The 16,808-nt window shown below is 47.3% G+C and overlaps 1 protein-coding gene across 8 annotated transcripts in view; it reads right to left on the bottom strand.

Annotated features, from left to right (window-relative positions):
- Tiam1 (TIAM Rac1 associated GEF 1) overlaps positions 1–16,808 on the bottom strand; it is a 359,373-nt gene that overhangs the window by 161,036 nt on the left and 181,529 nt on the right. Inside the window, exon 4 of one of the 8 annotated variants that reach the window (XM_063252517.1) lies at positions 2,576–2,699. The exons of the other annotated variants lie outside the window; for them this stretch is intronic. The gene's annotated coding sequence lies outside the window, so the exon portion shown is untranslated. The remainder of the gene's footprint in view (positions 1–2,575; positions 2,700–16,808) is intronic. 8 annotated transcript variants of the gene reach the window in all.

Raw genomic sequence — 16,808 nt, 5'->3', positions numbered from 1 at the left:
ATCCACAGTGCTCCACTAGAAAGGACGGGGTTTCAACGAGAGGGTCCTTCATCTCTGCAGCATCCTAGGATTATGTTATAGAGCTGAAATCCAGAGAACTGAAGATTCCCTGTTTCCTGCTCCCTACAGAAAAACCTGACCAAATGCTTAGAAAGATGACTACCTTCAAAACAAAAACTATACTGCTTTCTCTTTACAAGATGCCAATTAATAGCTAAACAACTTCAAGGAAAGGTTCGGGCTGATTTAGCCTACAATGAGCTCCAGTTGTCCCCAGGAAAAGGCATGAGCATCTTTCCTAAAGGAGACTATCCCACAAGGGTTCACCCAAGGATGGTGCTTCCCCGTGGACGTCCACTCAGAATGCAAACATGGTGTTCTCTCCACACTCTTGTGTCCTGCCTGAGTAGCTCTCTCACTGAAAATGAATCCACTCTCCTGATCATTAGCAGATCAGAGGTGTTGAAATCAATTACGATTATGAAATAAGAGGACACTAAACTTGGTGGTACACAGGTGGTACGTTCCTCAGGTCTCCTGTTCCCTTCACATGAATGCTCTCTGGGTGCCTCTGTCTCCCTGGACGGCACTGGGGAGATGGACAAAGGAGCCCTGAATAAAGGAGAAGGGTTTCGAAAAACCCCCTGTACTGTACCTGCCAACAGAGACATTCCAGCGCCCCAGGCGCCAGAGGGCTGGCCTGCTCTGGGCATGCAGTAGGGGATCTCAGCAGCTGCTCCACTGGGGGAAGCCTCCCACTGTCCACTGCTAGGTCTCCATCAATGCTACCCCTACGGCCAAGTCCCAAGCTCCTCTCTGACACTCACTGTCACAACGCTGACCCTTTGGCCTCCGTATGCTGTCTTTTCTGTCTCTCTCAATTGGCCCAGAACTTGAGCAAGAAAGACTTTCTCAAATTCCAACGAGCCCTATTCTCTCAAGAGTCTCGATTTCAAGTGGGTTGACAACACTTAAAATATTGTGCTTAACTCATCTGTTCCTTGCTAATTTTAGGGCACGCTAACATGTGCCTGCTTGATCAGACAGCACTGCCACATAGTCATAGCCTCAGATGGCCCCCACCCTGCAGAGAAGTTCCTGAAAACCAAAGCATGGAACCAATGCCCCAGCCCAACAGAGGATTTCAAGAAGCTGTTGTCTGTTTGTAGGTAAACGGCCCCCATCGCAGACCAAGGGCAAGCTGCAGGGTACATTTAAACAGGAATTTGGCGATAGCTTCCCTGTCTTCATAGACTCAATATTGCACTGTACAATTCATGGTAGATTTCTAGAGTAACAAATATTCAAGCCATCTCTGTTAATAACAAATATTCAGTCATCCCATTAATAGTTTGAGAGGGATCACCAGCTATTCACCCAAGAGATAAAGTACATTTCCAAGGACCCAAAAGCAACATTCTGCTTCCTACTTAACATTTTCGATTTGAAGGTGTGATCTGCAAAACCTGCCAATTTTATCATGGTACATCCAGCCGAATTTAATACTTGGAAATAAATCTTTTGCACTCTGAGGCTGGGAGAAGAAAGAATCAAAGTTCTGTACTGTATATAAATCTTTTCAACATTTATTTTATTTTGACAATGTTACCAGAAGGATAAAATCTTATCCAGCCTGGTTCTCGTTCAGTACAATTTCTCTGGATCTCTGCAGGGAAAGCTGGTCTCCCAGATTGGACCTCGATGTCTCTTGAGCCTGGGGCATCACCTTTGTGCCTCAATTTCTGCCTCTCTGGGTCTGCAGCATCACACACAGCATAAATGTGACCAACCCTTTTGTTTCTGGAGCTCAGATTTGTGAGGAACAACATGGTGAGCACCTGGCTGGCAACATAAATTCACTGTCCACCAGAAGGAGGCCTTGGCAAGCAGTGACACCATATGTTCAGAAGCTACTCAACTGGGCTGAGTGTGGTGGAACACACCTAGAATTCCCGTACCCTGGAAGGCTGAGGAAGGAGGATCTCAAGTTCAAGCCCAGCCTGGGTAACTTAGGGACTTAGCAAGACCCTGTCTCAAAATATAAAAGATTTTAGAAAGGGGCTGGGGATGTGGCTCAGTGCAAAGGCCCTGGGCTCAGTGCAACAAAGGGGGTAAAAGTGCACAGGTGGCAATTTCTCTGAGACGGGTATGAGCCAGGAAATTACATTTGGGGTACGTGGCTTGGGAAACTCAGAGCAATCCCAGATGTACACTGACCAGTGTGGGGCGCTGAGTGTCTCCCTGGAATGTTCAGAGCCTCATTCGATGCAGAACGGAAAGGGTGGCGAACCAAGTCATGCATGGTAGAACACAACTGTAATCTCAGCATTCGGGGCGGCTGAAGCAGGAGGACTGCAAATTCAGGCCCTGCCCAGGCAACTGATCAAGACTCTGACTATAAGAAATAAACAAGTTAGGCTGAGGATATAGCTCAGTGTGGGCTCAATCTTCAGTACCAAAGCAAGGAGGGGGTGACCTCAGAGGGTTGCCACAGGGACACAAAAGTCACACGTGTTAAATGCCCCAAAAAGGGACTGACAGACAAGACTTTCTGTAGGTGTCCACTGGCCCATACCTCTGTCCCCGCCTGAGGCTCGTCCCCAGCTGAGGCTCATCCTTATGATCTAGAGCCAATCTAGGCACCTCGCTCTGCAAGCAGGCTCTGCTCCATGCTCTTCTGTGATGCTCAGGACAGAACTCTAAAAGTGAATAAAAAAATGCTCCTTATAATCCATGTGAGACCAAACTGACAGGAACTGTGCAGAAACTTTAACCTTCCTGACACCCTTCCAAAAGCAGCCCTGAAGAGGAGGAAAAAAGAAGTCTAGAAGGAAATCAGCTTGATGTCAACAAAACACACACAACCCTGACGCAAATGGTTTGCTGTCATTCTTTTGCCGCTAGCTTGGCCTCTCTAAGTCATCACGGGTGTTTATTTGTTCACTGCTCTCAACAGTGCCATGAGGTGGCCACCACTGTCCCCAGGGGTGCTATAGCTTGCATGTGGTCCCCAAAGTTCCTGTGTTGGAACTTCAGATCCATATACAGCAACACAGGGGTGGAGCTAAGGGCAGGTGTCACCGCCACCCTGGGTCACCTGGGCTGCACCCTCAGGAATAGATTAATTGTCTCACTTGAGTAAGTGACTTTCGTGGAAGTGGGTTCGTTCTTGCAAGGCAGGGCTGTCACAAAGGCTACTTTCACATACTCGCCTTTTTTTTTTTTTTGTATTGGAGATTGAACTCATGACCTTGTGCTTGCCAGGCTGGCACTTACGCTGCTGAGCTAAATCCCCAGTCCCTCTCAGCTTTTTCTTGTTCTGTCTCTCTCACCTTTTCAGGGTCATAAATCAAGAAAGCCCTCGCCAGAAGCACCTGCCAGGCCATGCCCTTGGACACTGCCTCTCCAGAACTGAAACCAAATACATTTTTCTTCTTCATAAACTACCCTATCGGCGGTATTCTACCATAGCAATGGAAAACAAACGAAGACAACAAAGAAGGAACTGAAGTCCCAGGAGGGACAAGGGCTGCCTCTGGGCACCCTGGGCAGCTAAGACGGAGGCGGCCTCAAATCCACACTGCATCCCAAGCCCGCATCGCTGGCTTTCACACGTCACCCCTCCCTGCATCTATTTCTACAGATGTCACTGCTCTCCTCTGTGTCATCTCCTGTCCCATTGTGAGTCGGGGCTACAGTCTGTCCCTCTTCCTCCTGGACCACAGCTAGTTTTCTAGTAGGTCCATGGAACTGAGTTACTTTTCAGTGGGAGGACCCAGGGCCAATTAAATGTTTAAAATTATGCAGAGGTTTTCCGCTTCCATAATGGTGTCAGGCAGCTACTCAGAACTTGAACAAAGCATGGCCCATTTCAAGCGTCTCCCACACATCCCAAGTGAGAGGCCCTCAATCATCAAGCAGTTGGTGAAACGCCCCCTCAGGGAACTCGGGTTTCCGGGCTGAAGTTCAGGATACAGTCTACCAACACGCACCTCCGGGCTTCACAGCCAAAGCGAAGAGATGTGAGAATGTCACCAAGAACCCACAGAAAGGCAGCGTGCTCCATGCTGTATGTAAATTATGTACTATGAGATTTCAACTACTTGATCTTTGACGAAAGGCAAAATACAGAGACAGTTAAAAGACCAGTGATGGGCAGGCATCAGTGGGGAAGGAGGGATAAATAAGTAGAGAGTAGAGAAATTTTAGGGCAGTAAACTATTCTGGATGATAGTGTACATGAATACATGTCATTCTGCATTTGTGTTAGGCAACCGTGATAGCCACTATGCCTCAGAAACACATTATGCATTTGCAAAGCACCAAGAGTGATGCATAATGTAATCTGTGGTCTCTGCCATTAATGGTATGTGAGTGCAGGGTCACTGGATTTAACGTACTGGCTGGGGATCTTGATAATGTAGGAAGCCAGAGGGGGAGGAGGCTGCACAGGAACTCACAGTGTTCTAAGAAAACATAGTTCTTTGTTAAAGTAGTGCTAAAGATACATTGCTTTAATTACTCTTCCAGTTGCTGAGACAAATTACCCGACACCCAGAATTAAAGGGAGAAAGGTTTATTGAGCTCACAGTTTATAGTTTTCAATGCACAGTTAGCTGTCTCCAAGGCAGGGTGGAACAACCAGCAACCAACCTCGTTCTGTCTCTTAGACTTTATCCAGGCCACTTGCCCTTAGGGCAGGTAGCACTCACGCCCTTAATCCTATCATTGCACCATAATCAATTCTAGTGTCACACAGTCTAGATCCAGCCACCACTGAAAAGACCCAAATATGACTGCATGAGGCTTTGGGGAGAGGGGGGGACATCTAGACACAGACACACATTAATAGAGGAAGCAGAAACACAGTCCAGACATGGATTTCCAATCTCGTGATATCTATCCCCGTGGATAACGAAGGCAAGACTCCTGACTCCAAATGCAGGATATCAAGAAAGTTGGCTTTGCAAATGGTTAGCGCCTACAGTGGCTGAGCAGAAGTGGCAGAAATCTCTTTGAAAATCTTCAATAATAGTTACTCATTTCCTACTTAAGGGGATACCGACCATGACAAGGAGATATTTTTGAGGGACCTATGATAGATCAGGCAGTTGAGAGACATTTTAATCTTAAAAATTTCATGAGGAAAGTAATCATCCCCATTTTACAAAGCAAGAAGGCAAAGTAACAGTGAGTTTAAGTGATTTACCAAAAGCCTCACAGCTAGTCAACAGTGCAGCTGAGATTTTTATTTTTGGTCTGCTGTTTTAGCCAGTTTTTGTGCCACTGCCTTTGAGGCCTACCTTGGAAATCTAGGACTCCATCTACGGGAGCCATGACATGGCCATGAGCAAAAGGACTAATCCATGTCAGCGACCCGAAAATAAGGCTTGTTTCGGCTTTCAAGAAACAGAATCATTCTTTGCTCCGATTTGCTATGTATTTGAGGAACATTCCAATAACCTTCCTGGTACAAAGGAAATGGGGAATACCCATTCCACAGCCACACATCCTGGTAATCCCATCAAGGTAAACCAAGAACACGTCAATGCTGTAATAATTAAGTGAAGGAAGTATTTTTTAAAGTCCATTGCTATTAGAGAAGACTCACAGGCTATGCTTTTCACAGACTATGGTTTTAGAATTTCATCAGAAAGGCTTTTATCTAAAATAATACATAAACATCTGCCTTGCAGCAGAAGTACAGATATGATTCTCCATTTTAAGTCACAAAAATGGAAAGAAACCAGGAATCGGTAGGGTGGTGGCCTCGCATGGAGGCAGCAGTAGAGAACCCATACTTTTCAGTATTTCTCTGAGATACTGTTGGTCTCCACATGCAATGGTGATGAAGACATTGTTATACTGTTAGATCAAGAATGCACTTTAAATTGGCACTGGACCTGCAGACTTCCTGTTTAAAATCAACGTCTGTTCCTTTGCAGACTACGTGGGTACTTCACACACTTCACACCTGCCAGGTGACTTTCCCCACCTGACACACAGCACCCCCTGTGCGGTGTGCTGTGCGGTGAACACAGGACCCTCGGTCTCAGAGAGAGCAGGCTCCTCATCGCTCCTCCCCAGCCGTCCATCCATGGTATGACCATACAGTCACTGCCTCATCTGTCAGACAGATGCGGCTCCCCTCTTCCTTTCTATTGTGCCAACCTGCATGGGAAACTTTCTGGAGAAACAGCATCAGGATAAACAGGATGCCCCGGGCTGAGAATTACCTGTTGCCAGCTTTGAAGGCAGCTGACATTTTAAAAGCAACTTTCTATCTCTCTGCATATCAAATCCAAAAGATGGAAAGAGAACCAAACCACCTTACCAGTCAGCAACACCATCCTGCAATCCACAGTATGAGACTCCAGATCCAACATGATAAGGCAAAAGATCTGATGAACAGGGCAGAAAGAAGCCCTCTGCATCAGCAATGTTAAAAGCTAGGGCAAGTCCTACAGATCCCAGGAGATCTCTTCCCTGCAGAAGTGCAGGACAACACAGCTCCCACCAGGGCCTCCCTGCAGAGTGCTCCGGAGGCAGGATGAAAGACAACCCTGTTACCACGTCCGGCCCAGAGGCTGCCCTCCGAGTTCTCCGCAGTGGTGATTAAAGCCATGGCCTCCATCCCTTCCCTTCCTTCCAGTGATGTGAGGTTTAATTAATATGCACTTGGGGTTTTAAGATCCCTAGATGAAAAGGGAACCAGATGTGAAAGTTATTATTATTTCGTTCAAAGTGTACTGGTCTCCTACATCTGTGGACACGTTCACCACATGCCACTTAAAACAAGCAAACGGGGTCAAATGCCAAAACATGCAGGCTTGGATTTTTCAGTCTCAGAGATCTACCTATGTGTTCAGGCCACGAGGAAATACGTGGTTCCAGAGAATAGGGAACACACAAAACAGTGTTTCAGAACCAGTGCTCCCAAGGAGCAGCCTGAACGGGCAAGGGAAGTGTGAGGAGGAAAGGGAAGGAATGGGAGGCTGCCAGTGTGGAGCCAAGAGCAGGGAGGAGGGCTGTTTTAGGACAGATGTCACCCCCAAAGCCTCATGGACTCCGAGCTGTGGTCTTGGGAAGGTGACTGGACCCCAGAGCTGTGACATTCACTGTCCACTAAGGAGTTTACAGCTAAGTGTGGCATTGGGAGGAGAAGCCTGGCGCAACCAAGTGGTCCAAGCTGCAGGCAGCTCCTGAGCCCCTCTCTCTCTCTCTCTCTCTCTCTCTCTCTCTCTCTCTCTCTCCTTCCTGTCTGCCATATCATAAGCAAGCTTCCTCTCCCATGCCTCTGTGCCATGCTGCCAGGCCTTGAAGCCAGCCGATTATGGACTGAACTCTCTACAACTGTGAGCCAAAATAAACTTCTCCTCCTTTAAATTGTGTCTCAGTAATGGGAAGGGTTTTTCCACTTGGAAAGTAAAGGAAACAATGAGTTGTAGAGAAGCCTAAATTATCTTCAAGCATTGATGGGCATAGTGGCACACACGTGTAATCCCAGCACTCAGGAGGCTGAGGCAGGAGGATTGCCAGGAGTTTGAGGCCATCCTGAGCTACACAGTGAGTTCAAATCCACACTGTACATAGCAAGATCCTGTCTCCAAAAAAACAAAAACATTATTTTTAAGCATTTTCCAGCCACCCTTGACCTTGCTATAGAATTCACAGGCTAACTACCCTCCAATGGTGAAAGTTCTCTTGCTCACCAACTACAAAGAAAGAGATTTATGCCTAGAGAAGCTGAAATAAACTGGTTCACAAAGACACAAGAGCACCAGTGGGCTCAGGCTGCATGTGCAATAACCGAACTTAATCCATCTTCAGACATGAGGACCACAGGGAGCAGCGGTCCAACTGAGGAAGCCACCATGCTGATCCTCGCCACAGGATCCCCGAAGGAGCCCAGGAAAGCCTGGCTCTAACCAGGTCCATGTTCCACCTACAATTTGCAGGCTCCTGTCTCACCGAGATCATCTCTGAGGATCTGCATCATAAATTGCATCCACATCCTGACTCCCCGCTTTGCTCTGTCCACTGGTATGAATCTCGCACGATGCAGGCCCAGCCCTCTGCCCTCTGGTCCTAGGAGAGCAGGCTCCCTTGGCTGGGCCATCCCTTCCACGTCACTGTGCTTGATGCCTGGCTAATCCCTCAATTCAAAAGCTAAACATCCAGTGCCTTCTTCCTCCCCTGTTCCCCGCAGGACCCTATCTCTCGCCAGCCATATGGGTTGCGCCACCTCCTTCACTGTGGGGTCCATGCCACCTAGAACTAAGCGGGGTGCAAGTGAAGCCCTTGGTAAATATCTGCAGAGGACATGGATGATGACTTCAAAAATAAAGGATAATCCCCAAGGAACAATACCAGTATAAACCTCCAGGAAGATTTTCATAGTTCCTCAGTCCCATGCTCGGGTGCCCTATGTACTCGGCTCCTGGGGAACGCCTCATGTAGTAAGGTAGACAGTAAGATCAACATGAGATGCAATCATTCTGGTCCCTGGCCACAGTGCTTTCAAATACCATCGAAGCACTGCTGCCCCTAATCATCCCCAAAGCTGGAAGGTCTGGCTCATGTGGACACTACCAAAAGAGTCAGCTTGTCCAACCCCATGTCCTTAGTACTAACAATGCTGCCACAATACAAAATCTGAAGGAAGAAAACGGGAAATGGACATCGTGGATCTCAGCCATGAAGCCACCGGAGTAAAGCTCAGTTTTCGTCACAGCCTCTCCTGGAGGAGGGACTCTCCCGAGCCACCTGCAACTGCTGCCCCGGCTGGGAGGACACAAAGGACTCTGAGAAGTAGATCAGACCAAGAGGCGCATGGCAGAGTGTCATGAGGAGAATCTGGTGTTCTGTCTTCTCCTCTTTAGTGTGTATGTGGTGCTGTCGTAAAACAGACTATTTTATAGCTGGGGAGTTAGCTCAGTGGCACGGAGCTTGTCTGGCAAGCGTGAGATCTTGAGTTCAATCCTTGGTATCAAACAAACAAACCAAAAAACAGACTCTATTTTATAGAAGGGTTTAAAGTTGATAGCAAAGCTGGGCAGAAAGCAAAGATTTCTCATAGACCCGTACTCCACACACAACCTCCCCAACTTGCAAAACCCCCCAATTGACTGTGCCATCGATTTACAGCTGATAAACCTGCACCTGCAGACAACTACCACCCAAAAACCATGGTTTACATTAAGCTTCACTCTTAGACATGCACATTCTCTGGGTTGGGGACAATGACATGTACACTGAAATGTGTCCACCATTAGAGTTCCATGCACAATAGTGATTCCACTGCTCTAATCCTGCACGCTCCACAGTTTGTCCCTGCCTCCTTCCTAGCCTGGCCCCTTTGTGGCTTCTAACCCCTTGATAGCTCAGTTCTTTTCTGTGCTGAATAATATTCCACTGCATGGATGTGGGTGTCTGCTCATCTACCGAAGGACATGTTGGTTGTTTCCAGGTTTTCACAGCTATAAACACGGTTGCTGTAAACATCCCCGGATAGGATCTTGTGTGATGATTTGTGTGAGACAGAAATGTAAAGAATAACCAAGGTTGAGTTAAAGAAAAAAAACAGGTTTCGCCCTTTCTGGGAAAGTATCTCTAAGAACCCTTTAGACAAATTAGGTTTGACAAAGTTTGATTTTAGTTGTATATATAAACAAATTCATTATTAACATCCTAGCTTTGTCCAAGCACTTCAAACAGATTTATAAAATCTGACATGTAAAATGCAACTCAAATATTTTCTTTTGTCCCCGTCAAATCAAATATGTCCGTGGAACTTTACTGTCTCTTCCTTTGTACACCTGGTCTGTGTCTCCCCGTGGGTCCCCCTAATTCACCAGCAGCACGAGGGGACCCTCCCCACCATGGCTGCAGTATACAGCAGGTGCTGAAAACACTGCCCAGTGATGATAAAGAACATGACAAGTTTGTTTGTTTGTTTGTTTGTTTGTTTGTTTTGTCTGAAAGAATCTCGATATGTAGTTCAGGCTGGCTTTGTCCTCACTGTGTAGCCCTGGCTGGCCTCAAACTTGAGGTGACTCTCCTGCCATGAAGAAAGATAAACTGGAGGTGCTTGAGGGAAACGGGTGCACCTTGAGACCACACTGTTACGTGCAGTACATCAGACACACAGGCTTGTACATTGTGTGGTTCCCCTCACTTGAAAATTTTAACAGGAAAGAAGACAACGAAAAGAGAAAAGAAAAAAGTAATTACATTCTAAGCATGTTTCTGTTGTCAGTCTCTGGTTCCACTTTTAATATGGTGTGGGAGCAGGATTGATACTGCTTTGGGTATGTTAAGATCTTTATTTTTACTGTAAGCATGGTCTCCGCTGAAAATGAATAAATGAACTGAGTGAATGAATGAGTAAATGAATTCCCAAACAGGAAAATCTATGAAGATATAGCTCAGTGGTACCTAGATTTAGGGGGAAAGAATTAGGAGACCGCAGCTGGTAGGGTGAGTGTTTTGTCTTGGGATAACGAAAAAGGACCTAAGTGTGATCATGTTTATAGTTGTACAATTTCGTCAATGTGCTAAAATCTACTGAAACTTACATTTTAAATTTATAAATTGTGTGGCGTGTGAATTTTCAGCTCAACATAGTTATTTCATTTCATTTTGACATGTAAGCCTCTTCAGTGAGACACAGGCCCATCTCTTAGAAAAGAGAAACTTCTCACCTCAAACCAGACTGCAGGCCTCAGGCCACACTGCTCCGAGAACCTCCAGCCACAATCCCCAGGAAAACAGAGGAAGGATCATAAAAGCCATGGCCAAGAGCCTAAATGCCTTTTAAGAAATGATGCTCCAAAAGAACCCATTTCTCAATGCTTTTCAAAATCAAACCACATTTCTGGTTGAAAGACCTAAACTAGCACTTACTAAGGCCTCAGAATCCCCAAGTACTGTATGCAAATCAGCTTTAGAAACCAAACCTAACCCAGTCTGTGGTGCTGCATGCCTCTGAAGACTGAGGCAAGAGGGCTGCAAGTTCAGGCTCAGCCTAGCCAATTTTTAGCAACTTATTGAAGCCCTGGCTCCAAAGGAAAAGCGGCTGGGGATAGAACTCAGTGCCACGGCCCTAGGTTCCACTGTTAGGATGAGGAGGCCGTTGTAATATGGCTCCCTTCCTCAGGGCTGCCCCTGCCTGCCTAGGGGTCTTGGTATCCCTGGCTTCCCCTGTGCCCCCATGTGCGAGTAAAAAAGGGCTGCAGGGGAGGCCCCACGTGTGGGGAAACAAGCAGGGTCAGAGACCGAGGCCCCTTCACAGATCGCCTCCCATCTGCTGGATGTGAGGCACATCGGAGCTCCCAAGGAGAGGGATGCGGGCAGCACAACGCTCAGCTCCTGGCGTTCTCTGAACACAAGCCCCACAGCTGTGTATAATGCATTCCACGTAATCACTTCCAAAACCCAGGCCTACGATCCTGTGCCCTCCTCCTCCTTCTCCTCCTGCTCATTGGGCCGGCAACCAAAATGGTGTATTTTCCCATTCTGTGTAATTTCTCAACGGCTGAAAATGACTTCCAAATCTTAGGGTTTCTTCAGTTTCCATTTTCAATCCTACGTGAATCCTCCTACTCCTAGAGTATAAAGGAAAGAAAGACACCAAAGCAAAATTGGACAATAACACAGGATTGTAAAGACACCACGAAAAAATGTAAGCGCAGGCACCACACTTGAGTCTCAAACAAATGAGTGAGAAATGTGCAAATGAACACCACCACCACAGCACCACGCTGAGAGCTGGGTGTGACACGTCATGGTTGCATTACAGGCCTGCATACCAGGCTTGAGAGAAACTTCCAGGCATCGCAAGGGGCAGAGGATGTGATGCTCTGTCCTGAGCAATGATGCACCGGAGGTCAGAGCTGGGAAAAGCCCAAGTCAAAAATTCAAGTCTCTTGATGGGAGAAGAAGAGGGAAGGTTGCTGGACATCGAACCCATGTCCTTCACACAGCTACTAAGCTCCTTGCTCAGTCTTTTTCCTACTTTTTATTTTGAGACAGAATCTCACAAAGTCACTAAGTTGTCCAGACTGAGCTAAATGTACAGTTTTCCCGCCTCAGCCTCCCAGAGTGCGAGGATGACAGCTGGCCCACACCACGCCCAACTCTTGACATCCCTGTCCTACCCCCCATGCTTTCATATTTCCTGGAAAACCAACCAGCAAACAATGATAAGCCTTTTACTTAAACATAAATGACCCAAGATTATCATTGACACACTTACTCATCTCATTAATTTTTGTTTTAACCAAAAGAGAAGAACTCTGCCCTGAATTAGGAACAATTTTGAGCAGAAGTAACAGAAACACTGGAACCACCCAGAACAAAACGTCCAAGCCATCCAAGGGGAGCTAAGAAATCTCCCAGGCTCCCGTTCATGCTGTTTATGGGGTCGTAAAAGTCACTCTCCAGTGACCTAAAAAACAGTCAGCTGGTTGGATCTTTTCAGAACTGAATGGCCCGTCAGGTTATCTGCACAAAGCAGCTTCCTCTGAATGCTGAGGAAACTCAGAGCAGAAATACCATGTGTTAAAAGTCAAAACTGGTTGTCTGCCCTGGGCTCTTCGAAGGAAATGAATGAACTCGCCATTGTTGTGAAGCTTCAATATGTTTATTCTCCCTGAGCTTCTAGAACTGTGCTAGGTAAGAAGCAAGGGCTCCATGACCAGCAGAAAAATTAGTAAGAAGCATCTTAGTGTTAAAAAGAATTTTCCGGGGCTGGGGATTTAGCTCAGGGGCGTAAGTGCCTACCGGGCAGGTGCTAGGTCCTGAGTTTAATCCCTGGTACCAAAAAAAAAAAAAAAAAAAAGAAGAGGAAGAGGAAGAAGAATTTTCCACTGTTAGCCCTTACAACTCAATGGTGAGGGCACTGGCTCTTCAAAATTACCAAACTTGTGGTTTCTGCCCTCACTTGTGTCGCTCTCAGCTCTGTATGGTCTGTCATTTCTTCTCTTCTGCCCTGTCAGCTGCTCGTCATCTCTCAGCCAAATGAATGAGCTGTTGAAAGAATTCATCAACAAACTCACAGATTAATACAAAGCACAGCAGCTAAGTATTACTCTGTTAACCTGAATATGTTACTGTAATTTGGCCCGTTGGGATTGCAATAAAAGTATTACAGGAAGAAGGAGCAACAGTTATGATCCCAGGGCTAGGATCAGGACGGCTTTCCTTGGAGCTTTGTGGCTTGTAGTTTTTCACTTGGGTTGGACTTCACCCTTTGTCTATATGTAGCCAATCATAGCTTACCGCCCCCCAAGTGAGCCCAGGCAAGCGGCACCTGGAAGCGCCCCTCCGGATGCAAACATACTATCAGCCCTTGCAGTTTCCTTCAGGGGGTTCTGCTCGCTGTCTGAGCTCCCTGTCTGAGTGCTGTTCTTCATTAGCTTGTTTCCTTCTTGCCATCAAAGCCTTCAGCCCTCACTGCACAGACTGACCCTGTCTGAACAGCAGAGAACCGTGCTGATAGGGCCCCCACATGCTTCCTCTCGGGGATTTCAGGCACCCTCACCGAGCCTCCTCCAGCAGAGCTAACCCAGCTCTCTGCATGGGTCTTTCCTCCAACTCTGAAAGTAATGATCTTTCACTACCCCCCATACAGTTCATTCAGGTTACCTATAAGAAATCCAAACCCAGAGGAGCATCCATTAGAAGTAGAGAAAAGGCTGTGCTTTGGACACACTGGCTCCTTCCCAAGCTGAACACGCTTATGTAAATCTGACTCCATTACCGCCCAGCCTGCATATGCACCAGGGCACCCAGCCTTTCTGGACTTAAGCTTTTGTTTACCCACTGTCAAGTGGGTATTTCCCAGGCAGCTTCTCCTCCTCCCGTGGAGACTGGCTGCAAACACCCTACCCCCTACCCAGGCAACCAAATGTGATATCAAAGGAGCCCCGGAATGGCCATCTGTCCCTGCCATGCCAATGTTTATGCAGTGTGGGCAGGAGAAAGGCAGGCCAGGGATGGTGTCCTGCGGTGTGAGACCCACAGCACCACTATCTCAGGCTGTGTGTGCCATGGAGCAAGACAGTCAGAGAATGTCCTCACGCTAGCCAGAGGGTCCCCCACATCTTAGAAGAAACACAACTTAACCCTCCGGCGGTGTTCAGAGATACATTTCTCTTGTGGATGAGCACCTGAGACCAAAGTAACATCCCTAACTTTGTAATTTTTCCAGTATTACCCACCCTCCCAGAAAGCGCATCTAACCATGGTATTTCAGGCATAATGAATAATGAATTCATGGAACTCAGAAAAGAATTGGCTAAACACAAAAAAGGTTAGAAATGAAGAGTCTCCAATTATTAGATGTCTTCACCTAAACTTCTCTGTTTGCACCCAGAATTTAGGGTTAACACGTGTGACAATGCTCAGTGAAGTCAGGTAAAATGCACATCAAAGCCAAAGGCACTGCCACCACAGTGAGATTTCAGTCAAGTCCCTTGGGTTCCATCACACATGCCAGAGGGGTGGAAGTCCAACGCTCCACCTCCACACTCTGCCAGCACCCAGTCAACCAAATGCACACTGACTATGCCAGCACTGAACAGACTCCCTCTTCTTATCATTATCCTCTAAGCTACTGAGCCTGACAACCACCGACAAAATATTTACAATGGGTTAGGTACTCTAAGTAACCTAGAGGTGATTTAAAGTCAGCAGAGAATATTCACAGTTGTACGGAGACACTATACCACTGAAGATGTTAAGAAGACCTGGGGCCAGCTCTCGCATGCACTAAGGGATGCTGTATTCTTTTGGACAGTATTTATAAGAATGCCAGATATACAGTAGGTGCTTAACGTATGTAGTCTCTTTTCTTTGCATTCTTACTCCCAAGCTAGCTCTCATTCCATGAACTTAAAGCAGCAGCCAAGGGCATCCCAGAGGACAAATGCAATGACAGATTGCTAAGGACGGTGGCCCAGCACCAGCTCAAAGTTTGCACACAACACTCCACTGAGGGTATTTGCATTCTCTTTCAAAGCATGGGGTGGGGATTACTCCAAAAGTTTCTCCTTCTACTTGCATGGAACCCATCCAACCACAGACACAAGCACTGGAAGAGGAGCCTTGCTGTCTATCACATAAATCTGCTTCCATCTCAGGAGGAGATAGCCAAAGGGTGATGCATCCATCCTATGATTCAGCTTGCACAGCTGCAGCAAGAAAGTACACACAGGCGCACAGCAGGGTGGGCACCCAACTCCCAGATCTGTTCCTTGCTCTCTTTTTTAATCTGGCTCCTAAACCACATTAGCTTCCTTCACTCGGAGGAACCTCAGAGCAGCCTTGACATTTCTGTGCCTGGCTCCCGAAAGAATCCCGAAACACTTGTCTTGTGAGACAGGGCATAACCATGGTTCCCAAGAGATTACTGACAGTGCTGCCAGGGGAGGGGACAAATGCAAGACTGCATGTGACAGGTAACACTGGTTCTGCAGCCAGAGGGACAGTGGGCTGGGATGAGCCAGAGAGGCGGGGAGGAGGAGGTGGACTTGAGTTGAACTTCAGGAATGGGCCAGTCTGAATCAGCACAGAGCTGCTAGAAGGCTGTTATGGGGCAGAACCCAGCAAGGATGTTAGAAGGACCCAGGAAGGCTGATTCTGCAAGGCCATCCAGTCATTCATTGAGCAACCATTTACCAACATCCCCAACAATGCAGAGGCACACGGAAGGCTAAGGCCAAGCAGTCCTACTGCAGAGGAATGTGCTGGGGAGCACTGGTTAAAGGACAGACTGGTGCCAGGTTACTGAGTTCAAATCTTCCTCGTTTCCCCCATTTCCCAATTCTCCTGCCTTGGACAAGATACTGTTTTGGTTTTCATTGGTTCTTGTTTGGGTTTTGATATAGTTATTGGTGGTAGTAATGCAGATTGAACTGCATATGCTTCTTAGCTTTTATTCTGAGACAGGGTCTCACTAAATTGCTGGGGCATGACTCAAACTTGTGGTCCTCCTATGGCATCAGCCTTCTATAGTGCTGGGATTAGCGCTGTGGCTTACTGCACTCGAGCTGGTCCAGGACAAGTTACTTAAATAGGTTACTTAAGACAGAGTGAAGTTGCCTTATCTTACGCATTAGGATTTCCAGAGAAAACCATCTGCAAGGAGGCACCCTGGAAGGATAAAAGCCACAGAGCTGCTCTCCGGAGGCAGGACTGGGCATCCTGAGAGCTGTTCTGGAATGTGTGCGCTTCCTCGCCATTAACCTTGTAGAAACGTGACCTGGCGCACAGCGACCCCCGCCCCCAAACTTGGTCAAAGGAGACCCAACTCCCCAGGGCAGTCCTATAACACAGAAGTGGGGTGCTGGCCCTGGGGAGAGTGAATTTGCAAGAATGGAAAGAATCACAGAGCATACAGCAAAACATGGGCTGCAAAGGGTTAATGGATATTTTCAACCTCTGGAAAACAGCACATAACCCAGTTAAGATCATACAGTGTGACGAAAGAGAGCTGTCTAGCAGTCGCTGGGAACAATCGGGGAGGAGAGACCAGGCTGTGCTCTGGATTGCGGCAGGGAGGAGCAACAGGAAAGACAGGAGGAACAAGTCGCAGCAGATCCCAGGACAGGACCCGGAATGCTGGGTGGGAAACTTGGAAGCCGCAAGGGCCAGGCCTCCAAAGTGTCTGTGCTTCTGCCTCCTGTTTTGTTTCAAAGTCTGCACCAACCAGAATCCTACCAAAAGCTGGTGGATGTTAAACAACGTGTCACTAAGGCACCAGGAACAAGGTGTGGGGGGAAAGAAAACAGCAACTTGGCACTGCA

This window comes from Cavia porcellus, unplaced genomic scaffold (assembly GCF_034190915.1).
Source record: "Cavia porcellus strain 051 isolate PalLab524CR breed Dunkin Hartley unplaced genomic scaffold, mCavPor4.1 scaffold_7, whole genome shotgun sequence".
NCBI classification, from domain to species: domain Eukaryota; kingdom Metazoa; phylum Chordata; class Mammalia; order Rodentia; family Caviidae; genus Cavia; species Cavia porcellus.
The sequence above is the reverse complement of the archived record's forward strand: the minus strand, read 5'-3'. Positions and strand labels throughout refer to the sequence as shown.